At 38.7% G+C, this 22,984-nt stretch overlaps 1 protein-coding gene across 1 annotated transcript in view; it reads left to right on the top strand.

Annotated features, from left to right (window-relative positions):
- UBE2U (ubiquitin-conjugating enzyme E2U (putative)) overlaps positions 1-22,984 on the top strand; it is a 148,054-nt gene that overhangs the window by 53,954 nt on the left and 71,116 nt on the right. The gene's annotated exons all lie outside the window — the stretch shown is intronic.

Raw genomic sequence — 22,984 nt, 5'->3', positions numbered from 1 at the left:
TTTTAGATTACAGTGTAGCTTCTTACAGTCAGGCCACTAGTCTCTTAAGTCTCTTAAGCATGTTGTTGTTGTTGTTGTTATGTACCGTCGAGTTACCTGTGATTCCTAGTGACTCTATGTACAACAGCCCTAAACTCTGCCCTATCCTGTTCCAATCTCACCATCTCCAAGACACCTACCCCCATTACCCCAGTCACTGAATCAATCCATCTCATCCAGGGTCTTTCTCTCCTGTGCTGTCCCTCCACCCTCCCAAGCATGACATCTCCAAGGACTGGTCCCTCCTTACAAACATGTCCAAAGTATGTCATACAAAGCTTCAGAATCCTTACCTTGAAGGAGCAGCCTGGCTTCAACATCTCCAGGACAAACCTGTTTGTTTTCTTAGCAGTCCATGGTATATTAAAAACTCTTCTCCAACACCATAGCTCAAAGGCATCAATTCTCCTTCTGTCATCCCTAGTCATTGTCCAGCTCTCTCATGCAAAGCAAGTGATTGCAAAGACCATGGCATGTATCAAGCACACCTTAGTCTCCAGATTGACATCTTTGCACTTCAGCACTTTAGAGAGGTTCTAACTGCAGACTTTCCCATTCAATACGTCTTTTAATTTCCTGGCTGCTGGTTCCAAGAGTGTTGTTGACTGTGGATCTAAACAAACCAAGATTGTGAACAATCTCAATGTTTTCACCATCCATTATGATGTTGCCAATTGGCCCAGTGGTGAGAATCTTTGTTTTCTTGATATTGAGTCTCAATCCATTCTGAAGACTGCAGTCCCTGACCTTCCACAGCAAGTGTTTTAGGTCCTCTTCAGTTTCAGCAAGCAAGGTTGTGTCATCTCCATAATGCAGATTGTTGATTATTCTTCCTCCAGTTCCGATGTCACATTTCTCCTCATAGAGCTCAGCCTCCCGGATATAACCTGTTCTGCATAAAGATAGAAAAGGTATGGAGACAGGATACATCCCTGGCATACACCCTTCCCAATTTTGAACCATGCAGTATTTCCTTGCTCTGTTCTGATGACTGCCTCCTGGTCCAAGTATAGGTTTTGCATTACCACAATCGAATGTTCTGGGATTCCCATTCTTCTCAGAGTCAGCCACAGTTTATTTGGATCCACACAGTCAAATGCCTTTGCATAATCGATGAACAAAGATAGACATTCTTCTGGTACTCCTTGCTTTCAGCCAAGATCATCTAACATTAGCTACAATATCCTAGTACTATGGCCCCATCTAAACCCAGCCTGCACTTCTAGTAGTTCTCTGTTGATGTGCTGTTCCAGTCATTTTGTTTATAATCTTAAGCAAAATCTTGCTTGCATGTGATATTAATGATATTGTTAGATAATTTCCAAACTCTGTGGGATCACCTTTCTTTGGAATGGGAACAAATATAGATCTCTTCCAGTGCCCTCTGGAGTCCTTGGGGCAAGACTGGGAGGCGGAACACCACTGCCGCCGCTGTATCAAAGGTCCAGGGGAGCCAGGAAGAGGAGCAGGAATTGGGGATCACAGCTTTGTCCCCCATCACCCAAACAGGTAGCCTCCTAAGCATAGGAAGAGGAATAATATTTCTTCCTTATATATGAACACAAGTGAGAGACATCATTTATCACCTACGGGATGACAGAGATATAACATAAGTGCCCTTGGAAGAATGCCACAGCACTCTTCCTATAATTCTCTTATTCCTAACCTTATAATCTTCATCTCTAAAATAATAGCAAAAATAAAACCAAAGACATAATTTTATATATCATCATTTAGTCTTCTTTATACTTAGCTACAATTTGTTTCCTTTTCATATTTCTCAGTAAGGAATGCAATATATTATAGCTAATGAAGTTCCTAAACAATATGCTTCCGGAAACTATGAACTTGGATAAATGTCAATAGTTGTAGAGGAGCTTCAGACATTTTGTTCATAGGGTCACTATGAATCATGCCTGACTTGAAGGCAATCAACAAAGATTGCTGCTGTTGTTATGTGCCATTGAGTTTCTTGTGACTCATAGCAACCCTATGTACAAGAGCCCTAAATGCCATTCTATCCTGTGCCAACCTTGCTGTCTCAAACACACTCATTCCCTGCACTCAACTCACAGAATTGATCCATCTTATCGAGGGTCTTCCTCTCCTGCACCATCCCTCCACTCTCCCAAACATGATGTGCCTCTCCAAGGACCAGTCCCTCCTTGTAACATGCCCAAAGTATGTCAGACGAAGACTCAGAATCCTTGACTCCAAAGAGCATTCTGGCTTCACCCTCTCCAGGAAAAACCTGTTTGTTCTCCTAGCAGTCCATGGTATGCTCAACACTCTTCTCCAGCACCACAGCTCAAAGGCATCAATTATCTTTCTATCATCCCTATTCAGTGTCCAACTCTCTGATGCATAGCATGTAATTGCAAAGACCATAGCCTGGATCAGGCGCACGTTAGTCTCCAGCCTGACGTCATTGCTCTTCAGTACTCTTGAGAGGTCCCTCACAGCTGACTTTCCCAGTGCAATTCGTCTCCTGATTTTCTGGCTGCTGTTACCAAGAGTGTTGACTGTGGAACCAAGTAAACTAAAACTGTTAACTAATTACCTCAGTATCTTCACCATCCATACTGATGCTGCCAGTTGGCCCAGTGATGAGAATCTTTGTTTTCTTGATATTGAGCTACAATCCATATTGAAGACTGCAGTCCTTGACCTTCTGCAGCCAGCGCTTCAGGTCCTCCTCAGTTTTAGCAAGCAGGGTTGTGTCATCTGCATAATACAGGTTGTTGATAGATCTTCCACCAATCCTGATGCCACATTCCTCCTCGTACAGCCCAGCATCTCGGATGATCTGTTCTGCATACAGATTGAAAAGGTATGGAGACAAAACACATCCCTGATGGACCCCCTTCTTGATTTTGAACCATGTCATGTCTCCTTGCTCTGTTCTGACAACTGCCTCTTGGTCCAAGTATAGGTTTCACATTAGCACAATCAAATGTTCTGGGATTCCCATTCTTCTCAGAGTCAGCCATAGCTTGTTGTGATCCACACAGTCAAAAGCCTTTGCATAGTCAAAAACAATGATTAGGAAGTGTTTAATAAAATGCAATATGATAATATCTTTAAAAGTCATTGGTTCTTAGATTAAAGAAGAAACTTTAGTCTTTTCTTCCATCTCTTGACTCTTGATGAAATCATTCTGCTTTGTCATACTGTAGTCAAGGCCCTTATTTCTGTGGTGCTTGTGATGTTGCAGTAGTCATTTATTCTGGCATGCTTTTTTAAAAATAATCAATTGTTCTTTTTAGCTGCCATTACATTGATTGTAGCTTGTGGGAACCCCATGTGCAGAGTGGACCTTCCTCTTGGCATTTTCATGGCTGTAGATTTTTTGGAAGCAGATAACATAGGCTTTGTCTTCTGAGACAACTCTGGATGGATTTTAATTGTCAAACTTTTGTATAGTGGTTAAGTGCTTAACCATTTGTAGCATGCATAATATTCTAGTCAATGAATGCAATACCTTAAATATAGAGGAATTCATTATCCTTGTTTCATTTTACAAGTTTTTAACACTTTAATTAACTATTAGCAGTGTGAACCTGTTTCTAGGATTCTGTAATATCAAAGTCATTGCTCTGGAATTGGAACCAACTCATAGCTAACTTTCCTTGAGTTTCTAAAGCTGTTAATTATATGAGAAGAGATTGCTCATCTTTCTCCCTTAGAGCATAGACTAATAAAAATAATGCATTGGATTTTTTCATCTGTGCTTCCCCAGTGGTGCTCCATTCTAACGATAGAGCTGGAGGTTCAAGTCTACTAGAGATGACTTGGAAGAGACACTAGGCCAGGGATTGACTGTGGGTCAGACCATCAGTTACTCTTGTTCAAGTTCAAATTGAGACTGAAGAAAATGAAAACAAGTCCAAAACAATAACTAAATATGATCTTGAATCTATCCCATCTGATTTTCAAACTCATCTTAAGAATAGGTTTGAAGCACTGAACATCAGTGATCAAAGACAGATGAGTTGTGAGATGATATCAAGGATATTACCCATGAAGAGAGCAAAAGGCCGTTACAAAAACAGAGGAGAAAGCAAAAAATTAAATAGATGACAGAAAAGACTCTGGAAGTTGCACTAGAGTGTCAAGAAGCCAAAATAAAGGGAAAACATGATGAAATAAAAGAGCTGAACAGAAGATTTCAAAGGGCAGCTTGAAAAAAACAAAGCAAAGTATAATGGAATAAGCAGAGAGCTGGAACTGGAGAATTAAAAAAGAACTCACTCTACATTTTTCAAGCTGAGAGTATTGAAAAACAAATCTAAGCTTTGAGTCACAATATTGAAAGATGTTATGGACAGTACATTGAATGACTCAGAAAACATCAGAAGATGATGGAGGGAATACACGGAATCACTGTACCAAAACAAACATGACAGATACTGAAAAATTTCAGGAAGTACCATATGAGCAGGAGTCAGTGGTAATGAAGGAGAAAGTTGAAGCTGTACCAGTGGCATTAGCAAAAAAATAACATTCCAGGAATCAGTGGGATTCCAATTGATTTATTTCAGTTAACAGATGCAACCTTAGAGGCACTCATGAGTTTTTGCCAGGAAATCTGGAGGACAGCTGTCTGACCAATGGATTAGAAGAGGTCCATATTTGTTCCCATTCCCAAGAAAGATGACACATCATAATGTGGAATCTATTGAACAGTATGATTAATATCACATGCAAGCAAAATACAGCTTAAGATCATTCAAAACCAGCTGCAAAAGAACATAAATAAGGAAATTCCAGAAATTCAAGCAGGATTTAGAAGAGGCTGTGGCACCAAGGATGTCATTGCTGATATGAGATAACTCCTGGCTGAAAGTAAAGAACATTGAAAGAATGTCTATTTGTGTTTTATTGACTAAGCAAAGGCATTTGACTCTGTTGATCATAAATTATGGCTAACATTGAGAAGGAAGGGAATACCAAAGCATTTCATTGTGCTTATGCAAAAGACTATCATGCAAACAGAGTAAGGGAGCACTAAATGGTTTAAAATTAAGAAGGTAGTGTGCCAGGGTTGTATTTTCTCTCCATACCTATTGAACCTGTATGTTATGTGCTGTCAGTTTGCCTGCAACTCATAGCAACCTAAATACAACAGCTCTGAAGCCTGCACTGTCCTGAGCCAGTCTCACTGACTCCAACAAACCTACCTCATTACCATTGCCCTAGTTACTGCATCAATTCATCTCATCCGAGGTTTTCCTCTTCCTGTGCTGTCCCCCTCCACCCTTCCGAGCATGATGTCCTTCTCCAAAGACGTATTCCTCCTTCCTGTGTGCTGAAAGTATGTGAGATGGAGCTTCAAAATCCTACCTTCCAAGGAAAAACTTGGTTTCACCATCTCCAAGACACAACTATTTGTTTTCTTGGCAGTCCATGGTATGTTCAAGACTCTTCTCTAGCACCACAACTCAAAGACATCGATTCTTTTCCAATAATCCTTAGTCGTTGTTCAACTCTTATGCATAGCAAGTAATTGGGAAGATCATGACCTGGATCTGGCGCACCTTAGTCTCTAGACTGACATCGTTGCTTCTCAGTACTCTGGAGAGGTTCCTGACAGCAGATTTTTCCCAGTGCAGTTTGTCTTTTGATTCCCTGAGTTCTGTTGCCATTGTGGAGCCTTAATTATTACTGTAATAATTAAGAAATAATTCATTATTAACTATAATTTTTAACAGCGTCCATCTTTTCTCCATTTATCATGGTGCTGCCAGTTGGCCCAGTGATGAGAATCTTTGTCTTCTTGATATTGAGCTTCAATCCATATTGAACATTGCAGTCCTTGCCCTTCTGTAGCAAGCACTTCAGGTCCTCCTCGGTTTAAGCAAGCAAGTCTTCCTCCAATGAATCTTCCTCCAATCCTGATGCCACATTCCTCCTTATAAAGCCCAGCCTCCTGAATTATCTGTTCTGCATATAGATTGAAAAGGCATGCATGGATACAGGACATATCACTGACACACTCCTGATTTTCTTTTCTCTGTTCTGAGAACTGCTTCCTGGGCTGAGTATAGGTTTCTCATTAACACAATGCAGCTTGTATAATGAGCAAATTATTTGAGAAGCTGGACTCTATGAAAAAGAATGTAGCATCAAGATCAGAGGAAGGTTCATCAATAATCAGTGTTATGCAGATGACACAACCTTGCTTACTGGAAGTGAAGAGGATTTGAAGTACTTGTTATAAAAAGGTCAAAGAATATAGTCTTCTATAGGAATCACATCTCAACGTCAAGAAAACAAAATTCTTACCACTGAACCTATAGGCAACATCATGATGGTTGGAGAAAATATTGAGACTATCTATAGCTTGATTTTACTTGGATCTACAATCAACACCCTTGGTACCAGAAGTCAGGAAATCAGGAGACATATTGCACTGAGAAAATCTGCAGTCAGGGACTTCTCCAAATTATTGAGGAGTAATGATGTCAGTTTGAGGACTAAGGTGGTTCTGATTTAGGCCATGGTCCTTCCGATTACTTGCTATACATCTGAGAGCTAAACAGTGAATAAGGATGACAAAAGAAGAATTGATGCCTTTGAGCTGTGGTGTTGGAGAAGAGTACTAAACATCCCATGGACAGCCAAAAGAACATAGAACAATACAGTGTTCTTGGAGGCAAAGATGATAAAGTTTTACCTCATATACTTCATGCATGTCCTTTGGAAAGGGATATGATATTTGGAAAAGAAGATAGTTGCCAAAAGAGAGGAAGACCCTCAGCCAGGTGGAGTGACACACTGACTACTGAGTGGGTTGACACAGTGTGTCAGGAAGTGTAAGGATGTTATGGAATAGGACAGGATATAGGTCTGTTCATAGAGTTGTTAATAGGTTACACTCGACTCACTGGCACCTAACAACAACAACAACAACTCTTAGTTCATATTGTTTTGTTCAACCATATATTCTTTTTCAAATTTTTTTCTGCAGTAACATTTCTTTACATCCGTGTTGGGAAATGCTTTTGCATCAGATACTGTTATGCTTTCAGGATAAATTATAGGCAGTAGAAAAGTTTTTATTAAGTGGAATTTGAAGGAGTACAAGTATGGGCTTTTTGAAGGCATGTTTCAGGTTTCTTTTAGAATTGAAGAAACCTACTGTGAATTTAGGGTTAATTTTGCTTTGACATGACTTCCTTTTTTATTTCCTTTAACAGAGCTGCTTTGTTTTATGTGTTTGATCATTGATTCATTATGTATTGCCAGCTTCCCACAGAACCCCCAAATTTAGAAAAAGTAGAACCATGTCATTTTCAACTTATCCATCCACTTCTACATATGGCTGAAATAATTGTGAGCTGTTTGAGTGCTAGAACATTTTTCCAAATACATTATTTTGAAGTTATAGGTCAAATTATCATGTGCATAGTAACCTTGTCAAAATACAACTCTCACACCTTATGCCATCTGGTGGTTGATGAGAATATATTTAGATCAGATGATGTCTGCTTCTTTCAATTTTGCAGATGATTAATCAAAAAACAGTTTGTAGTAACCTATGTAAACAGAGTTTGAAAACGATACATTTTATCTATATTTTGATGAGTGTAAATATTTGAGTATGCAAATATGTGAAGGTATAAATGAAAAAGGTCAAAAATGAGGAAAATAAGCTTTTTATAAAATATTAGAAGTCATGTTTATGAAAATACATGAGTTAATATGAAGTTTTCAACTCACAAACACTGAATGAGAATTTTTTTTTTTTTAGGGATCTACACAAGTAAATTATATTTCTTCTGTGCTTTTAATATGCATGGTACACTTTTCTGGTTTTGATATTTGTAAATGCTTTCCATACACTGAAATTTCCTTTTAAAAAACAAGAAGTGTGAATCGAAACCCTTTCATATCAGAGAATTAAAGGAACAGAAACCTAGCTCTCCAGCTTCCTATTTCTTTTTCTTCTTGCCTGCTTTCCCCTCATCAATCAATAGCCAATACTTAAGCAATATTAAGTTTTCCCCCTATGCATTCTTTGGGGATATAAGATATCTTCACCACTTCTTGCCTTCTGCCAAATAGATCTTCTCAGCATGGTTCCTGCTTGTGGTCTTGTATAAAATGAGGATTTTGTCTGTTATAAGAAAGGATGTAGAATGCTCAGCAGCACTGGAGCAAGACTGCCTGGAATTGACAGCCCCATAAAGGGTCTTGGACAAGTCATATGACTTCTTTTTCCTTCATTTTTCTAATTTGTTAAATGGGAGTAGTGACCATGCCATGGCATCTTCAGTTGCATCCTACGCATCTGAAATTTGGACAATGAGTAATGAAGACAGAAAAAGAATAGGTACTTTTGAAATGAAATGTGGGAGAAATGTGACTATCCCACAGACTGCTCAGAGAACCAACAGGTGTGTCTACAAGGAAGTGCAGCTGGGGTGCTCCTCAGAGGCAAAGACGGTGGATCATTATTACGCATACTCAGAGCATGTTGTCAGGAAGGTCCAGTCCTTGGAAAAATATACCATACCGGGAAAGGTGGAAGATCAGAGAAAGAGAGGATGAGCCTCAACAAGATGTACTGGCACAGTGGCTGTAACAATGGACGTGAGTAAATCGGAAATTGTGAGGGCACAGACTATGGAAAGGTCCTAAGCTGGTGTTCACAGGGTCAGTGCACATTGTAGTCGACTCAGTGGCACATAGCAACAACAACAGCAGCGTTCCATCTACCTTTCAAGGAGAGAACAAAGTCAGGGTCTGGAATGGCCTTCAGTTGCTCATATACAATTTTGAATTGAAAGAAGAAAAACAAAACAACTTCATGAGAACCAAAATATCTTAAGTGTATCCCACTAGTATTTAGAGAACATCTCAAGAATAGATTTAAACACTACTAACTAAAGACCAGGCAAGTTGAGGGATGACATCTTAATGAAGAAAGTAAAATGTCATTGAAAAGACAGAAAAGAAAAAAAGGCCAAAATAGAGGTCAGAAGAAACTCTGAAACATGTTCAAGAATATATAAAATTCAAAGTTAAAGATTTGATGAAGTACAAGAGATAAGCTGATTTCAAAAGGTAGCTTGAGAAGACAAAGTAGAGTGGTAAAATAAAATATGCAAAGACACAGACTTAGGGTACCAAAAAGGGAAGGATACACTTGACATTCTTCAAGCTGAAAGAACTGGGAGGAAAGGGCAAGCCTTAGGTATTGAAGCATTCTGTGGACAAAATATTAAATGATGCATGAAGCTTTCAAAAGATGGAAATAATATGCAGTTACTCTAGCAAAAAGAATTAATTGATGTTTAGTCATTTCAGGAGGCAGAATATAATCAAGTAGCACTCTTACTAAAAGAAATTCCAACCACACTGAAGGCATGGGTGAAAACAAGGCTCCAGGAATTAACAAAAATTGGAGATGTTTCAACAATTGTTACAATCCTGGACATGCTCACTTATCTATGCCAAGGAATTTGGAACACATTCATTGGCCAACCAACTGGAAGAAATCCATATTTGTGGATATTTCAAAGAAAGGTGATCTAACAAAATACAGAAATTATTGCAAACTCTTATTACTTTCACACAGAAGTAAGAAAAATTTTAAAATAAAAAAAATTATTAAAGAAGTACAGTGATAGGAAACTGCCAGAAATTCAATCCAGATCCAGAAGAAAATAGACAAACTGGATGAAATATGTTTACGGCATTGAAGTCTATGGGGGAGAGAATAGTCTAAAAGTATTATATTTTAGGGCATTATTTTTATCGTAGGAGTATGCAATGAGGGTTGCAGAGTGGATTATATTTGGGGGTAGGGGGTGGGGTTTGGGGAGGTGCGGGGGTGGATTGTGTACCAATGAGGGAGTTTTTCTTTTGCTTTTCAAGGAGAGGAGCAAATGGGGGGGAGGGGGGAGGGGTTTGTGCGGGGAGAAGGGTGCAACAATGAATGAATGGAATCCCAAAATCTCTGTAGATGTTCATTGAAATGAAAAATAAACAACCTAAATTTTAAAAAAAAACAACAACTCATTGATGACTATAGAAGAAATTTTTACTCAAAGCAGAGAATAACAGAAAGACGTTGACTTGTGTTTAATGACTTGTGTTAATTACTTGTGTTTAAGTCATTCAACTCTTTTGTTGTTGTTGTTAAGCACCATTGAGTTGCAGGTGACTCATAGTGACCCTATGAAGGAGAGTCTCTGGATCATAATAAAGGTTTTGTGATAGGGTTGAACATGTAATCATACTTATTCAACTTATATGTTAAGCAAATAATCCATGTTGAACTAAATAAAGAACACAATATCAGAGGAAGACTCATTAACATCCAATGATAGATATATGGGAGACAAAATGTTGCTTGCTATAAGTGAACAGGACTCAATTATCATACTGTTAAACATCTAAGACTACAGCCTTCAGTATAGTTTATACCTTAACATACAAAATAATACTAATATCCTCACAACTGAACCAATAAACATAATCATAATCTATGGAGAAAAGATGAAAGTTGTCAAGGATTTTGTTTTCATTTGATCCACAGTCAACATCCATAAACATACAAGACATAATAATGAAATGGAATCATGCACTTGGCAAATTTGCAGCTAAAGATTGCTTTAAAAATGGTATAAAAACCAAAAAGATGTCACTTTGAGGACTAAAGTGCACCTGAACCAAGCCATAGTATTTTCAGTTTCTCATATGCATACAAAAGCTAGATAGTGAAAAAGGAAGATCGAGGAAGTACTGATATGTTAGATTACAGTACCCATTAAGCATATTGAATATACTGTGATCTTCTAGAAGAGTGAACAAATCTGCTTCAGAAGTACAGATTTTCTTTAGAAGTCAGGATGCTCCTTAGAAGCAAGACAAGTGACACTGTGTCTCACTTATTGGACATATTATCAGGAGGAACTTTTCCTTAGGGAAGGACATCGGGCTTGGTAGAGAGTCAGAAAAAGAGGAGGACTCTCAACAAATTAGACTGACATCGTGCTGCAACAATGGGTTCAAACATGACAGTTCTTGTGAAAGATGATATAGTTCCAGGTTGTGCTTGTTTTATTTTACAGAGGATTACTATTAGTTAGAACCAGTGCAAAGGTATATAATAACAATCTAAGAAAATTATAAGGATTAAGTAATCCTAGTAGGTAAGGAGTTTCACAGCAATCCTTAAGACATATGATTTGAATTCATCGGCTTCTCCTTGGGAGAAAGATGGACAATCTCCTCTTATGCTATTTACAGCCTCTGAAAACCTGCTGGAGGGTCAGCTATGACTTTTGAACTCTATAATACGTAACAGCAACAAATAAATAAATATCATGTGAAGTGCAGTGAAACAGTATGTGGTACAGATGAAGTACTCTCAGATTAGCTATTGAAGTGGCCCAAGTTTAATTCTCAGATGGAAAAGTCTTTCTTTGAAGGGAGCATAGGAATAAGCAATCTTGGCAGACAGATCTTGGATAAATTTTCTGTTCTCTCAACATGTTTTCTTATACTTTAATTGGAGATGATATTACTTTCATTGCTAAATTTGCTGTGAATATACCAAATTGTAAAAGGAGTGAGTGCAACGTGGAAAACGATGTATATGACTTCACCTAACTCTACAAAAGACAACTATCTATCCACAACATTCAGTATATAAAGCCTAGCACATAGTAAGACATAGTCTCCCATGCTACTGCACTTACTTCTACTAATCACAGGGTCTGATATTCAGTGCAAAGTTGTAAGGTTTATTAAAGAAAGAGTTTGGGGGATGATAGGGAGGTGGCAGGGGAAGGCAAAAGATATCACACAGTGAAAGTTCAGGTTCAGACTGTTCTTTGCTGCAGCCTTTCCACAGTGTGGCCACCTCTCTCTTATATTGGCCCTTACAACTATTGATGATATAAATAGAAGATGATGAAGAAAGATAAATCACGCGTCTACAGTTGAGGCATCTGGATACCACACCACCAGAGGGGGCTAAGGCCATGGCTAGAAAAGCAATTTTCAAAAGTCCAAAGGATGAGCACTCTCCTCCTGTGTGATTAACTGCCTCTGAAACCTCCCCAGAAAGTCAGCTATGGGTCGATTCCAACTCCACAGTACACAACAGTGGCAACCTATATAAGATAATCATACAGTGCTGGCAATGAATATTCAATAAATATTAATTCTTAAGGAGAGGATACTCAAAAGACTATGCCTCAAGCTTTATGTTGTTGTTGTTGTTGTTATGTGCTGTCGAGTTGCTTGTGACTCATAGCGACACTATGTACAACAGCCCTAAACTCTGCTCTGTCCTGTGCCAATTGCACTGTCTCCGATACACCCATCCCGATTATCCCAGTCACTGAATCAACCCACCTCATAGAGGGTCTTCCCCTCCTGCACTGTCCCTTCACCCTACCAAGCATGATGTCCCTCTCCAAGGACTGGTCCCTCCTTACAACATGTCCAAATTATGTTACAGGAAGCCTCAGAATCCTTGCTTCCAAGGAGCAGCCCAGTTTAACCCTCTCTAGGATGAATCTGTTTGTTTTCCTAGCAGTCCATGGTACCCTCAATACTTTTCTCCAGCACCACAGCTCAAAGGCATCAATTCTTCTTGTATCCTCCTTAGTTATTGTCTAACTCTCTGATGCATGACAAGTGATAGCAAAGACCATGGCCTGTATCAGATGCATCTTAGTCTCCAGAGAGACACCATTGCTCTTCAGTACTTTGGAGAGGTCCCTAACAGCAGACTTTCCCATGGAAAAAAAATATTCTATTAGAAACGTGTTACCAAAATTTCTCAATTTTAAAAAGAAATAACAATCACCACTCTCCCATCTGTTTTGATCCTGTTAGGCCTGTGGTTCTTTTCCCTTTTCCACTGCTGCTATTATTACTGACCAACTATTTCTCTCATTGGATGACATTATGATCTAGTTCAAATATCTGCTCTATGGAACTGACCCTGAAGCAGGCATTCTGAGTCACTCCATCCTCTTTTTCCTTAGTCTCATGGTCATGTCTCTTCACAGCACATGTGATGCAGAAATTTATACTCATGAAGAGTTGCCCAGGCATTTCATGTTCTCGGTGCTTAATGTTGTTCTTGCTGTTGTTATGTGCCATCAAGTCACCTGTGACTCATAGCAATGATATATACAATAGCTCTGATCCCCACACTATCCCTAGCCTGTCTCACTTTCTCTGACATACCTACCTCTATTACTTCAGTTACTGGTTCAATCCATCTCATCCATGGTCTTCTTCTGTTGTGCTGTCCCTTCACCCTTCCAAGCATGATGTTCTTCTGCAAGGACTGGTCCCTCCTGGCCATGTGCCCAAAGTATGTGAGATGAAGCTTCAAAATCCTAGCCTCCAAGAAGAAATTTGGTTTCACCCTCTCCAAGACAGGCCTGTTTGTTCTGTTAGTGATTCCAATCAACACGCTTGGTTCCAACAGTCAGGAAATCAAAACACGAACAGCATTAGGGAAAGCTGCTGTCAGGGACTTCTCCAAAGTGCTAAAGAGCAATGATGTCAGTCTAGAGACTAAAGTGGGCCTGATTCAGGCCATGGTTTTAATAATTACTATGCAGCAGAGAGCTGGACAGTGACTAAGGAAGACAGTAGGAGAATCAATGCTTTTGAGCGTGGTGCTTGGTGTGGTACTGAGCAAATAGTAGATACTCAGTAAATGAGTTTTTAATGTTGCATACTTGCTTGTTTCTCAATTCAGAATTAAGACTTAATGTGAAGGCAGTTAATTTTAGACAAATGAAAATGAAATTTAAGTACTGATTTCTGTTAAGGTCCACTCTAATGTGGAGATTATGATTCTATTTTTGGAGCTTTCAAGGTATAATCAGAGAATAGTGATTGAAAATTCAATGTATAAATTACTATCATAAATATTTTATGCAAATTATGAAATGCTTTACATATGTTTTTAGTTAGTACTAATAGAAAACTGTCATAACTAGTTCACAAATATTCATGAATTAAGGCTTTCTCCCTCTTTTCTATTGGGCTGTCTTTTGGCTGTCTATGCAGAAGTTTTGTTTCTACTAATACATGGGAAAGAATGTGAGTTTAGAATTTAATCACTAGATCTTATTTATTTACTCTGAAGAAAACTTAAAAGAAGGAAATCAGCAATCAGCTACATATTCTACATAGCTTTAGCAATATTGATCTTGTGTACAAATAGAAGGGAGCTCTGGGGGCTTAGTGGTAAGGAGTGGTACTGTCGACCCAAAGGCACGTGGTGTGAACTCACTAGCTGCTTTGCAGGAGAGAGATGGGCAGTCTCCTTCCTTGTGATTTACAGCCTCTGAAAACCTGTGGTTTTCAGACTGAATTGCTTCTGTCTCAGTAGTACATAACTACATTTTGGAGGTCTGTAGAGGGACAGAATCTAACACACATAAACACCTATTGTGCACCAACTTTCTACATTTCCTAATTAATGTTCAATATCCTACAGGTTTGAACTCTCAGTTGTGCCTCTAAGGAATAAAAACAACCATAATTATCTATCAGCTATCCTTCAAACTAAAAAGAATCAACCTACATTTTTAACTGTTACATGTTTAAGTGACAGGTTTGGAAGCAGGAGTGGCATCCACTTCGTAAATAACATGCCTCCGGAAACTCTATGAACTTTGATAGATGTTGGTAGTTGTAGAGGGGCTTCAGGTCTTATGTTCATAGGGTCGCTATGTTGTGCTCAACTCGAAGGCAATCAACAACAACAACACTTGGTTTCAAGACAATATTCATAGCATTTTTTCACTGGATTGAAACATTAAACCCTCTAGAAGAAATTCTGGATTGGTGGAGGTAGATATTATCACCATTTCACAAATGAAAAACTCCAAGGCATAGAGAGATTATCTTACCCAATAATATTAATAAATGCAAATATTTGGAGATGAAAACAAAATTCTTTTTTGCCCACTTGTTGGCAAAGAGCTCGCTAGTAATGTAGCCCTTAGCCAATTGCACTGCTAACCCAAAGGTCAGTTCGAATCCATTATGTGCTGTGAGGGAGAAATAGGGGCTATCTCTTGTTGCAATTCAATGCATAGGCTCACTATGAGAGGGAATCAACTCAATGTCAGTGAGTTGTTGTTGACTAATGTTGTTGTTGTTGTGTGCCATCAAGTTGGAAATGATCTGTAGCTGACCCTCCAGTGGGTTTTCAGAGGCAGTAAGTCACACAGAAGGAGGTTGCCCATCCTTCTCCCATGGAGCATATGGTGGATGCGAACACTTGCCTTTGGGACTGCAGTGCACCTTCTTAGGCATCAGAGACTAGTAGGTACCTATAAAAGAAAATGTACAAATATTACCTAGTCAACCATGAGCACAAATACAATCTAACTTTCCTAGAAAGGGATTTGGGGTTTTAAATTTAGGGAGGTGAATAGTCAGTCTCAAACTCTAATATTAAACAGTTCTAGTTCCTTCCTCTTTCTATATTAAAAAAAATTAGCACACTATTTTAATAGTAACAATTACAAATATAAAAGTATCTTATATTTGTAAGATCCAAACTTGATTCAGATGTCCTTTCTTTACATTTAAAGAGTTAGTATTTATTATTTCTAAGTTCTTTTAATGTCTTAATTTTGTGATTATGTCTTTTAATGAACACACACACGCACACACATAGACATAAAGTAACTTTTATATCATAACTGCTTTGACTCTTTTTTCCAAGTTATATGGAAAATATTCATGCTGAGTCCATTAATTTAATGTGCATTCCTGCTATCCTTTCAGGGCTATTAAAGTTAAACATTGCTTTTATAGGCTTGCACAATTATATGTTAAAGTCATTTTCTGGAGAAGTGCTAGGGTTTTTTTATTCCCCAAAGAGTAAACCTTGAATGCCATCTTGTGGTTAAAGAGAGATTTCACAGAATGGATTCTGAAATTATTCCTGTTAAAGTAGACATGTCATAAAAACAAAAGAAAGCATCTCTTTGAAAGATAATCTGTCAATACTGATTTAGGCAGTTTTGCAAACAGCAACCTCAGACAATCAAGAATAATTTAAATAAATTTTAAACAATAATAATTTAATTAGCCTTGGTGGTAAAATAGGTTAGGCCACTCACTGAAAGATTGACAGTTTGAATCCACTAGATATATATACTATGGGGAAAATATTAAGCAGTAACTTCTTGTTCCTCCTCCCGAGCTGCCCTTTGGAATTTTCTGTTCAGTTCTTCTACTTTAGCATGTTTTTTTTGACTTCTTGACGCCCCAATAAAATCTTTAGAGTCTCTTCTGACATTTTGATTTTTTTCTCTTTCTCTTCTGTTTTTTAATGACCTTTGCTTTCTTTGTGGATGATATCCTTGATATCATTCCACAACTCATCTGGACTTTAGTCATTGGTGTTCTGTTCTGCATACAGGTTGAAAAGGTATGGAGATATGACACATCCCTGGTGTACGGCCTTCCTAATTTTGAACCGTGCAGTGTTTTTCCTTGCTCTGTTCTCATGACTGCCTCCTCGTCCAAGTATAGGGTTCGCATTAGTACAATCAAGTGTTCTGGGATTCCCATTCTTCTAAGAGTCAGCCACAGTTTGTTATGATCCACACAGTCAAATGCCTTTGTGTAGTCAATAAAACACAGACATTCCTCTGGTATTCTCTGCTTTCAGCCAAAATCTATCTAACATCAGCTACAATATCCCTAGTACTACTTCCCCTCCTAAACCCAGCCTGGACTTCTGGTAGTTCTCTGCTGATGTGCTGTTCCAGTAATTTTTGGATGATCTTCAATAGAATCTTGCTTGCATGTGAAATCAATGAGATTGTTCTATAGTTTCCACACTCTGTTGGGTCACCTTTCTATATAGTACTATAGTAGTGTTGTCTTATTTCCTTTTTCAGTTTTGTTCATGTTTGTTTTATGTATTTTGCAGGTCTTTCATTTGGTACATAGATATTTATTATTGTTATTTCCTCTTGTTCTATTGACTCAGCATTATGTAGTGACATTCCTTGTTAAAAATGATTTTTAATATTCACTTTTAAGAAAATAATGAAATATACTAAGAAAATCTACACAAAGTGGGAAATATTTATTCATGATTAAAATGAAACCAGAGAAACAAAACCTTTCATTGCTTTTCATCGTTCTTTAAATGAAATCCAAATGTATTACACTGATCTATTCATGTTGGGTGTCGTAAAATGGATTTCAACTTATAACATCTCATGTGACAGAGTAGCAGCGCCCCATAAGGTTGCTTCTGTAATTGCCAAGTCTTTCTTGCTAGGAAATGCTGGGTGGGTTATACAAGCTTTTCTTTTAGGAGCCTAGTCTTCAACTGTTGCCCAACTAGAGGACCTTTGTTATTGTTGTTATGTGCTGTTGAGTTGAGTATGGTTCATAGTGAGTCATATGAACAACAGATCAGATCCTATCTGTGCCATCCTCATAATCTCTCACACACTTGAGCCTATTGTTGTAGTTACTATGAGGATCTTTCTCTTTCATCAGCTATCCACCTTTCCAAGCATGTTGTTGTTGTTGTTGTTATGTGTTGTCATGTTGCCTGTGACCCATAGTGACCTATGCACAGCAGCTCTGAAGCCTGCCCTGTCGTTAGCCAGTCTCATTGACTCCAACACATCTAACACAATTTCCACAGTTACTGTATCAATCCATCTCATCCAGGGTCTTCCTCTCCTCCACTGTCCCTTCACCTTTCCAAGCAGGTTTCCTTCTCCAAGGACTGATCTCTCCTGGCTGTGTGCCAAAGTATGTGAAATGGAGTTTCAAAATCCTTGCCTCCAAGGAAAAACTTGGTTTCACTCACTCTGAGACAGACCAGTTTGTTTTATTGGTGGTCTATGGTCTGTTCAAGCCTGGAAGCAGGAGCGGCATCCACTGCTGAAATGGCTTGCCTCCTAAAATTCTGTGTACCAACAGTGTTCAGTCCGTTCATTCATAGGGTTGCTATGAGTCGTCTATGACTCGACGCACCAAACAACAACAACAGCATGGCCTGTTCAAGACTCTTCTCCAGCACCATAATTTGAAGGCATTGATTCTTCTTCTGTCATCTTTTGTCATTGTCCAGCATTCTTATGCATAGCAAGTAATTGAGAAGACCATATCCTGAATTAGGTGCACTTTAATTTCTACACTGACATCATTGCTTTTCAGTACCCTGGAGAGGTCCCTGACAGCAGGTTTTCCCACTGTAATTTGTCTTTTGATTTCCTAAGTGTTAAGAGTGTTGATTGTGGAGCTGAGCAAGCTGTGATTGTTAACAACCTCAGTCTCTTCTCCATCTAACATGATGCTACCAATTGGCCCACTGGTAAAAATATTTTTCTTCTTGATGTTGACCTTCAATCCACATTCAAGACTACAGTTCTTGACTTTCTGTAGCAAGCGCTTCAGGTCCTCTTCAGTTTCAGCAAGCAGTTTCAGCATAGCATGGGTTGTTGATCAGTCTTTCTCCAATCCTGATGCCCCATTTCTTCCCATAAGGCTTTGCTTCCCAAATGATCTGTTCTGCATATAGATTGAAAAGGTATGGAGACAGAAAGTGTCCCTGATCACTCCTTTCCTGATTTAAGCCCTGCAGTGTTTCTTTGCTCTGTTCGGAGACCTGCTTCCTGTTCCAAGTATAGGTTTTTGCATAAGTACAATCAAATGTCCTGGTATTCCCACTTTCCTCAAGGTTACCACAATTTGTTGTGATCCACATAGCCAAATGTCTGCATAGTCAATGAAGCACAGATAGACATTCTTCTGGTACTCTTTACTTTCTGCCAAGATCCATCTGACATTGGCAATAATAATGTCTCTAGTACTATGACCTCTTGTATATATCTTGTAGTTCTCTGTCAAGGTACCATTTCAGTCATTTCTGGATAATCTTCACCAAGATTTTCTAGTGTGTGATATTTGTGATGTTGTTTGATAATTTCCACACTCTGTTGGGCCACCTTTTTTGGAATGGGAATAAATATGGATCTCTTCAAGTCAGTTGGCCAGGTAGTTGTCTTCTAGATTTCTTGGCACAACTCAGTGAGCATATCCAGGGCAGCATCTGTTTATATGTCAACTGGTATTCTCTCAATTCCTGGAGCTTTATTTTTTTGCCAAGTCCTTCCGAGTAGACTCAACTTCCTCCTTCATCACCATTGCCTCTTGATCATATGTTAATACCTTTAAATTCTTCTGTGTCAGCCAATTCTTTTTGGTACAGAGACTGTATATTCCTTCCATCTTCTGCCCATAGCATCCTTAAGCACTGGAACTCATGGCTTGAATTTGTTGTTTAGTTCCTTCACCTTAAGAAATGTCAAGTGTATTCGGCTCTTTTTATTTTTTCCGACTCCATCTCCTTGAACATGTCATTATATTCTTTGCCTTGTCTTTCTGAGCTGCCCTTTGAAATTTTCAATTCAGCTCCTTAACTTCTTGATTTCTTCCCTTTGCTTTGGCTTCTCAGCACTCTAGTGCAATATTCAGAGTCTCTTCTGACATCATTTTTGGTCTTTTCTTCCTTCCGATTACCAACGTGTTCCAAATATGTGAGATGAAGCTTTATCATCCTTTCATCCAAAGAGCACTTTCTCCAAGACATACCTGTTTGTTCTTTTGGCAGTCCATGGAATATTCAGTACTTTTCTCCAACACCACAAATTCAAAGGCATCAATTCTTATTCTGTCATCATTAATCATTGTCCAGCTCTCAGATATGTAGAAAGTGTTTGAAAAGATCATAGCTATTATCAGGCACACTTTAATCCTCAAATGGACGTCATTGATCCTCAGTAATTTGGAAAGGTCCTTAACTACAGACATTTCCAATGCAACAAGTCTTCTGATCTCTTGACTGCTGGTACCAAAGAGTGTTTATTGTGGATTCAAGTAAGATGAATTAATTGACCATTTTAATCTTTTTCCAATCTATCATGATGTAGCCCTGAACATACTCACTGATCTATGCCAGGAAATTTAGAAGATAGCGCCTGGCCAACTGCCTGGAGGAGATCATATTTGTTCCCCTTCCCAAGAAAGTTAGTTGATCCAGCCTAAAGTGGAAAATACCAAACAATATCATGAAAATCACATGCAGAAAATATTTTGCTGTAGATTAGCCAAAACTATTAGAGCAGTACTTTTATAGAGAACTGCTATAAGTTCAGTCTGGATTTAGAAGAAACCTTGGCACCAAAGACATCACTGCTTATGTCAGAAGGACCCTGGTTGAAAGCAAGAGAATATTAGAAGAATGTCTATTTGTGCTTTATTGACTATGCACAACCATTTGACTTATGTGGATCATAATGTCAGGTCCTCCTCAGTTTCGGCAAGCAAAGTTGCATCATCTACATAATGTTGAATTTTGATGACTTCCTCCAATTCTGATTCCAAGTACCTCCTCTTAAAGCCTAGCCTCATAAATTATTTGTCCCTCATATAGATTTAAAAGGTATGGAGACAAGACACATCCCTGACACACTCCCTTCCTGATTTTGAACTATAGTGTATCCTTGCTCTGTTCTTATGACTGCCTCTTGGTCCGAGTATGGATTTTCTGTGAGCAGAATCACTTGATCTTGGATTCCTATTCTTTTCAAGGTTAGCTATAATTTTTTGTGATCTACACAGTCAAATGCCTTTACATAGTCAATGAACACAGATGACATTCCTCTGGTACTCTTTGCTTTTAGCCAAGATCTATTTGATTGTCTCTAGTGTCACAGCCTCTTCTAAATCCAGCTTTTATTTCTGGTAGTTCTCTGTTAATGTACTATTCTAGTCATTTTTGGATAATCCTCAGCAGGATTTTGCTTATGTGTTATAGTAATGATACTGTTTGATAATTTCCACAGTTGAATCACCTTTTTGGGGGGGAGGGGGGAATAGTAATAAATATGGATCTCTTCCAGGCCTGGTTGTTGTGTTGTGGTGCCACGGAGTCAGAACCAACTGAAAGCTGACCCTCCAATAGGTTTTCAGAGATTGGGCAATCATCCTTCTCCTGCAAGCAGCTGGTGGCCTTGAACTGTAAGCCTTTGGGATTTTGCAGCACAGCTTTTTTTCCTTGAAGCCATTAGAGCTCCCTAATCTTTCCTTCTTTTTGGAAGTAGGATTGGCATCCACTTCTTAAACAAAATGCCTCTAGAAACTCTATGAACTCTATGAACTTTGATAAATGACGACAGTTATAGGAAGGCCTCAGGCTTTTTGTTCATAGGGTCACTATGAGTTATGCTCGACTCAAAGGCAATCAACAACAGCAACAATAACAGTCTTTCTTTACCTTTTTATAATAATCATCTGTCTTATAAAACATTCATTCTTTGTCTTATTTCACTCAGTTTATTAGTCTCTAGATTGATCCATGTTACTCATTTTGCAACAATAAATTCTTTAGTGTTGTGCAGTACTCCATATTACTAAAGACTCCTCAGTACTATATATGATACGTTGTGTGCATGTACCATAGTTCCTTTATCCATTCGTTTTGATTTTTTAAAAATTGCATTGTCCCCATTGAGTCTCTGCTATTATTTTTCCCCCCTATCCATCCACTAATAATTCTTTGCTGGTGGGGGAGGTCTCTGGGTCTTTTGGCTGGTAAGAGGCCTTTGGCTGGAAACCAATGGGAACCTGAACAAGCATGGGCAGACATGCACGGCTGGCCAGCCGGCCTTCCTTCCTTCCTTCATTCCTCCATTCCCCTTTCCCTTCCTCCCTTCCTTCTCTTCTTTCCTTTCCTTTCCTCTTGTTTAGAGGCAATAAAACCTTCTAGAGGGCCCTTTTTTTCTTTTTTTAATAAGTTGAGTCCAAGGGATTCTCTTTTAATCCTTTGATACCGTATTTTGGAGGCACATTCTTCTAAGTCATACAGCACTCTTCTGTCCATTTGATATGCTGAGGTATTCTGGATTTGTTGTGATGTTCAACCTTTTACCATTGGAGTCTCAAAGCCATAATGGCTTCCCATGACAGTGTTTGGTGGACCTCCCAGTTTTGAAACAGGTTGGGAAGCAGGAGTGGCATCCACGTCTTAAAACCACATGCCTCTGGAAACTCTATGAACTTGGAGAAATGATAGTTATAGAAAGGCCTCAGGTCTTTTGTTCTTGGTGTTGCTATGAGTCATGCATGACTCGATGGTGATCAACAACAACAACAACATGAAACCTATACCTAAATCAAGAAGCTGTTTTAATTGTTTCTGGTCAAACATTAGTATAATTGGAATAGCACTGGTCTGTCCATTTGCTGTACAGAGATAAGTCATGGTTGCTGTGATGCTGAACACAGTGACACTGATGTGTCAAATGCAACAATGGTTACCCATGGTGACTGTGTGTGGTGGAGCTCTCAAACAAGCTTGGAAGCAGGAGTGGCATCCACTTCTGAAAGAGCTTGCCTCCGGAAACCCTGTGAACTTGGAGAAATGAAGAAAGTGATACAAATGTTCAGGTCTTTCATTCATAAGGTCATTCATTTCATTCATGAGTCATCTACAGCTTGACGGACCTTAACAACAACAACAACAATGCATTAACCTCTGCTATCCTAAAATCAGAAGTAATCAATTATAAAAAATAAAATGTATATTAATGGTGGTATGATACACAATGTAAATGAAAAATTGTATGTAACACAATGTACATGAATTAAATACAATGTAAACAAATTATGTATGCAAATCAATAGAAAAACCCCTGTTTTGCCCTATCTCCATTCCTTTTCAACCTATATGCAGAACAGATTATCCGGGAGGCTGGGCTCTATGAGGATAAATGTGGGGTCAGGATTGGTGGACGATTTATCAACAATTTGCGTTATGCGGATGACACAACCCTGCTTGCTGAAACTGAGGAGGACCTGAAGCGCCTGCTGTAGAGGGTCAAGGACTGCAGCCTACAATATGGACTGA

The sequence above is a fragment of the Elephantulus edwardii genome, unplaced genomic scaffold, assembly GCF_000299155.1.
Source record: "Elephantulus edwardii isolate Elephantulus edwardi_28Jun2011 unplaced genomic scaffold, EleEdw1.0 scaffold00005, whole genome shotgun sequence".
Taxonomy (NCBI): Eukaryota; Metazoa; Chordata; class Mammalia; order Macroscelidea; family Macroscelididae; genus Elephantulus; species Elephantulus edwardii.
Note: the sequence above shows the minus strand (reverse complement) of the source record. Positions and strands in the feature narration are given on the sequence as shown.